The following is a 5973-nucleotide window of genomic DNA, read 5'->3' as shown; positions in this document are numbered from 1 at the left end:
ACAAATAAATTCTGGAATGTTATCCGAAGGACGGAGAAAAATAAACATGCAAAACAAGTTGGAGGAGAGCTGCCCGCAAGAGAAAGCAAAAATTGTTATGTATGTAAACAAGACAAACGGTCACTCAAATTAACGTACTCGTTAAATTTAACATTATTCAGTCTTCGGGTATAGTATTCTCCGTAAATAATGCTATAAAGGAAATAAATTAATCATAAATATCTCTATATAGTAATAACACGTGCGAACTATATTATAAGATCGTGAAGTTTCATTAACTAACATATACAATAATGAAAGTTCACTAACACGGAAAATACTTAGGTATCGAACGAAAATATAATATTATTACAAAATATCAAGTAATCTAGAATAATTATACGCGGTTATAAATGACAGTTAGATAAAGGCAATGAGGCATATAATGAATAGGAAATAATAAAATTTTCCTTAGACAAATAGATTCTGGAATGTTATTCGAAGGACGGAGAAAAATAAACATGCAAAACAAGATAGAGGAGAGCCCGCAGGAGAAAGCAAAAACCTTATATATGTAAACAAGACAAACGGTCTCTCAAAGTAACGTACTCGTTAAATTTTACATTATTCAGTCTTCGGGTATAATGTTCTCCGTAAATAATGTTATAAAGGAAGTAAATTAATCAGAAATATCTATATATAATAATAACACGTGCGAACTATATTATAAGATCGTGAAGTTTCATTAACAAATAATGAAAGTTCACTAATACCAGAAAATACTTAGATATCGAACAAAAATATAGTATTACAAAACATCAAGTAATCTAGAATAATTATACGCAGGTATAAATGAAAGTTTGGTAACGGCAATAACCGAACGAAAAGACATAAATATGAAGAGAGGTAAGGCATAAGCGTGAAAAAAAAAAAAAAAAAAGCAAAATCGATAGAGTGTGGTTATCTCACTCAATTTGCACACGGATATTCTCACAGAGTTCAGCTGTATGATCCTTGTAGTTTACATTCTTCTCAATGGAAATTGTACGTGTGGCTTTTAATTAAATGTTTTTCCAGGCTCTCCCACGACTCAGTTTTTCCTGTTGCGTATAAAGACCTCCATCGTACACGTGACGATATATTATGGGTCACTGTAGGCGACGGCTGGCTGTCGCATCACAGATATTCGGCAATGAATATTTAATAAATTTTGAGATCGTCACTTTCCCGACATTCGGATAGATTCCGTCTGAATAGCTTATATATGACGCACGTCTGTCTCCGACGGTGTCCCAAGACGGAATCCCTGTCCGCGAATTGACTGTTCAGAAATGAGTTAAAGCGACAGCCACTGCCAGCCAGTGGTGGGGATGGGCAGAGATGCCAACTTTACGTTTCAGCAACGCAGCCACCCCTCTGACACTTCTTATCCCATCCCCACCACTGGCTGGCAGTGGCTGTCGAAAACCGCCAGTCTGGCAACCCTAACTGATGCAACTAACCGCATTTGTTTAACCTCGCTCCTAAGGAGACATAAGATGTTGATATTTGACCGTATAGTGTCTCGTCAGATACCAGGTGCCGGAAAAAACTGAAGAAGAAGAAGAAGAAGAAGGCGCTAAGACCGTAGAAGTGTCATGGTGGTGACGCATCCTGTTCACCTTCTATTTACAACCTGGTACGTTTTTACGAGCCGGTACGTACTTACCCGTATATCATGGCTATCTAATGTTTAAAGAAAGCAAAATATAATTAACGTCATTTTTCCTATTTTATTTCAGACAGTAATCAGTTTTTTCATGAACATATTACTGCAGAGATTTGTAATATAACAAAAAAATGGTAGATGGACAGCAAAAGAAATACGGGCGAGGCTATAAAAATTACTTGCATTCATGTAACATTGATGATGTTAGCCCAAGGGTTTTAAGAAGATTAAATTCCACTCTTTCAACACCAACACATATATTTGTAAGTGCTTTAGAATAGTTTAAAATACTATACTACTAACAACAGCAACAGCAATAATAATAATAATAACAATAAGTTTTATTTACTACCTCTACAATTCTGTAAATATATACATTATTTAAATAATTTATTTTTATAAGCAAAATTTCATTCAATAATGACTTCATAAATTAATATTTATAAACTAGTTTCAATTGCGGGTGCAATAAAAATGTATAACATATTGAAATGATTTAATTTAATAGATGTAAAGATTTATTTAAATATTATTATTCATTATTTTAAATTGACTACAACTAATAAGGAGAGTACCATATAACCCAAAGTTTTGCATTAAATTTGTCTTACCTATTTATACTTACAAGTGGAGTTGTAGATGTTAAAGCTCTCCTACTTCACAAAAACTTTTATTTTTCATGTATGATTAATCATCATGTTAAAAGTCAGTATTATTTCTTATAGTTTTCACTCAAAAGTTTTAACACTTGATATAATATTTTTGAATCTATTAATTGATTGTACGATAAAATTAAGAGGAAATAGTAGGGGAGACCGGGGCTAGACCGTTAGTTTTTTTTCGGTGCCGATTTTTAACAACAAAATAAATAATTGTAGTTAAATGTGGTATACCACTGTAAAGAGTGAACCTTTAGCTACAAAATTTATATAGGAAATTTTTATCTACGTCGCTTTGTTTAACCGGTATAGAGCAAAAACGACAACGGTGCAAAAATTGAAATCTAAAAAATGCCGGGGTTTAACCGTTACACTGCATTTTCAATACATATACGTACATCTAATCCTGAAAAATGATAGGATACATCTTAATAATTGTTTTTTAAGAGAAAAATATAAAAATTTATTTAAAATTTTTATGCGAAACGTTATTAAAAAATAGTTACGAGGGTTCCTCTTTCCGCAGAAGTCACTCGCCCGACTTGTTTCACTCCTCGACGTCCGATGACTCTATTCGGTGTCTGAATGGTTGTAATTCCCGTCTCATCCATATTCCATATGCAGTGAGCCCGAAAATGCCTTGGAAATGCACCCGGACTGCTTACTGACGGATTAACCCCAAACACAAGTTTCAGGTTTGATCGCCCACGAAATATTAGACATCAACGATAATGAAAAAACTACACTGGATTCGTGTTCAGCATGCATTACTCTTTATAATCACGTACCTCGAGATTTGGAGAGCAAATATTATAGCAGATATTACAAAATTTCCACGCGCAGAAAATGTAACTTTCACCTTCCGAAAACACGTTTGCCCTCGTAAAAATCATAACACGGCAGGTAACCTGCCGAAACTCCGTTGGTCACATGGGTACCATAAGCAGCGTTTACAATGTTAATAGCGAGTTCGCACAATATACAGGTTCCGAGATATTTGATTTTTCGGATTTACCCCGTTAGCGGTCTAGCCCCGGTCTCCCCTATATTGTACAACTAGTGGGAAAAGTGGTCGATTCTGAATGAGTGTGAAGTTGGTCGCACGAGCGAAGCGACCATCACACTCATTTGGGCTCGACCACTCTTCCCACGAGTTGTTCATACTATTTTTCCTAACAAGAGCGTGAATAATAGGCCGCTTTTCGCGTTTGTTTTCAATTTCATTTCTCCACTAGTTAAGAAATGGCTCCATTTCTCAACGCTTACGTCATCGATTGCGAAATGGATCGTTTTGCTCACTCAAAACAAACGCGAAAAGCGGCCCGTTTCACGCTTGCGTTAGGAAAAAATTATTATTTATCACTCATTTGTTTTGTAGCACCTCATTTTGTAACATTTTATCAGTTTTGCCTATTTAATACTCGTGTAGTTCTTGATAATATTAAATTTTTTTTATTTTTTTCAGGGTAGTAATTATATTGCTGAATACATTCTAATATTGTAATTCAGTTTTAACACATATTTGCAAATTTTCCAATAACATTTAAACTTTGCAATATTATAAATTCTATAGATTAACATTATTAAAAATTGTATTTGCATTGATTTTAATATCACAATATTGTATATCCAGTAGTTATTCTGTAATATTTCTTGTCTCACCTGTTCTATTGTACTGGAACACTATAAATACTATCTGGAAAAATTGTGGTTTTGCATCGATTCTTATATACTATTTTAACGTTCAACATTCAATCGCAGCAAAAATTATATATAAAACTTCTGTCATTTCAGAACCATATTTTTTTTCATAATTATTCGTCAAATAGCTTTAAATTAATATTAAGAAATAGTGTAGCCAAATGTGATATGTGTTGATAAATCAAGAATATATTTAACATTTTAAAAAATTTTCGTTGCGTTTCAACTATGTAAACTTTAAGCTCATAGTTGTTATACTTTTTGTATTAAACTGTTCAATGTACTGCAATACTACACGAAAATTACATAATTGTAAAAAACATCACATAATTCTAAAAAAATTGATGTATAATTATATCAACAATTTAAGACTTTTATCATTAGTGGAAAAATTTGTAATGACAAATTATGAAAAAGTAGGAGCAACTCTGAAAAACTTAAAACTTTTTTATAATTTGTCATTGTATTTGATTCTTTTTTGCTGTGAATGGTTTTGTTATACGATTTTTTTTTAGTAAACATTTTATTTTTATAGCATTATTTGCATAAGTCGCCAAAATGTATTAGATATTTCTCTTATTAAATACAATATTTCTTCATAATATAATATTTCAGGAAATCGATTCTTCAGACAATAGAAATACCAACGAAAACATTACTCTAAAGATAAACGAAAATATGGAAACTGAACATGTTGACGAAAACATACTCGACATTATTAGAGAAAACAACAATACAGAAGTGGTTAATCGTATTGAAGAGGCATTTTTTAAGGAAACTGATACCACAGATAAAGACGAGGTGCGCAATATTTCATATATAAGAACATAATATTTTTTTTATTAAGATAGCATCTTAGATAGTAAGAGAGATCGTATGAGTTCTTATAAGAGATTTTTCATTAGGAAAGCTTCTGAATATTTCTATGTAGAATAAAATTGTTATGTTTAGCAAATATATAATATTTAGTATATCAATAAATTTCTAACAATAATTTTATTAATATTAATATACATATATGTATATACATGTACATATATATGGTAAAATTAAGAAATATTATTCTAGATTCACTGTACGAGAAATGAATTCATGGAATTGGATACAGATTTAATAAATGATTTAAGAGATGAGAGTAGTGAAAAAAATGTTAATCAATCACGTAATTTGCAAGATCTGGTGTTAAATAAAGATTTTCAAGATTGTATTGACATTTCTCCGAATAAATCACCAGGTGAATTATTTTTAATGATTGTTGAACACGCCTTAAAGTATAAGTCATCTTTAAGTGAAATTTCTGATCTATTTCGACTTATTAACATAATGTTTCCTCGTCCAATATTACCCGATACACGTTGGATACTGGACAATATTCTGAATCCAAAAAGTCGATCAGAGTTTCATGGAATTTGTCCGAAGTGCTGTACTTATGTAGGAAGAATACAAGATTTTAAATCCTTTATTACTTGCAGCGTGTGCTCTGAGATAATTGATCTGAATAATCCATCGTCCTCAAATATTTTTATAATTATTGATCCGACGGAAAATATCAAACTTTTAATAGAAGAAAATGAAAAATATTATGATCATATTGTAAAGGAAAGATTATTTAATGGAAAAATAAGAGATATTTTTGATGGTAAATGTTATAGAACATTTATAAGAAATTTACCTGCAAACGAAAGATACAGCTACGCTACAACAATTTTCAACACTGATGGTGCACCACGGTTTGAGAGTTCACGATATTCTATTTGGCCCATATACTTACAAGTAAATGAGCTTCCTATTCAAGTAAGAATGAAAAGAATAATTACATGTGGCATGTGGTTTGGTAAAAACAAACCAGAAATGACATCATTTTTACAACCATTTACCGAAACCATGATTCGATTGTCGACAAAGGGGTTTAAATGCACTATTAAC

The 5973-nt window shown here is 31.8% G+C and overlaps 1 long non-coding RNA gene across 2 annotated transcripts; it reads left to right on the top strand.

Moving 5' to 3' along the window:
- Window positions 1-1445: 1445 nt before the first annotated feature.
- LOC139779905 (uncharacterized) lies at window positions 1446-5973 on the top strand. 2 transcript variants are annotated; one of them, XR_011720050.1, is made up of 5 exons: window positions 1446-1675; window positions 1761-1950; window positions 4663-4848; window positions 5116-5281; window positions 5520-5973. It is a non-coding gene; the product is annotated as an uncharacterized lncRNA (long non-coding RNA). The 2 variants fall into 2 exon arrangements; XR_011720051.1 differs by lacking the exon at window positions 5520-5973 and having other exon boundaries at window positions 5116-5296.

The sequence above is a fragment of the Temnothorax nylanderi genome, unplaced genomic scaffold (assembly GCF_030848795.1).
Source record: "Temnothorax nylanderi isolate EJ_2023f unplaced genomic scaffold, tnyl_v1.0 TNYL_tig0249_pilon, whole genome shotgun sequence".
Taxonomy (NCBI): domain Eukaryota; kingdom Metazoa; phylum Arthropoda; class Insecta; order Hymenoptera; family Formicidae; genus Temnothorax; species Temnothorax nylanderi.
The sequence above is the reverse complement of the archived record's forward strand: the minus strand, read 5'-3'. Positions and strand labels throughout refer to the sequence as shown.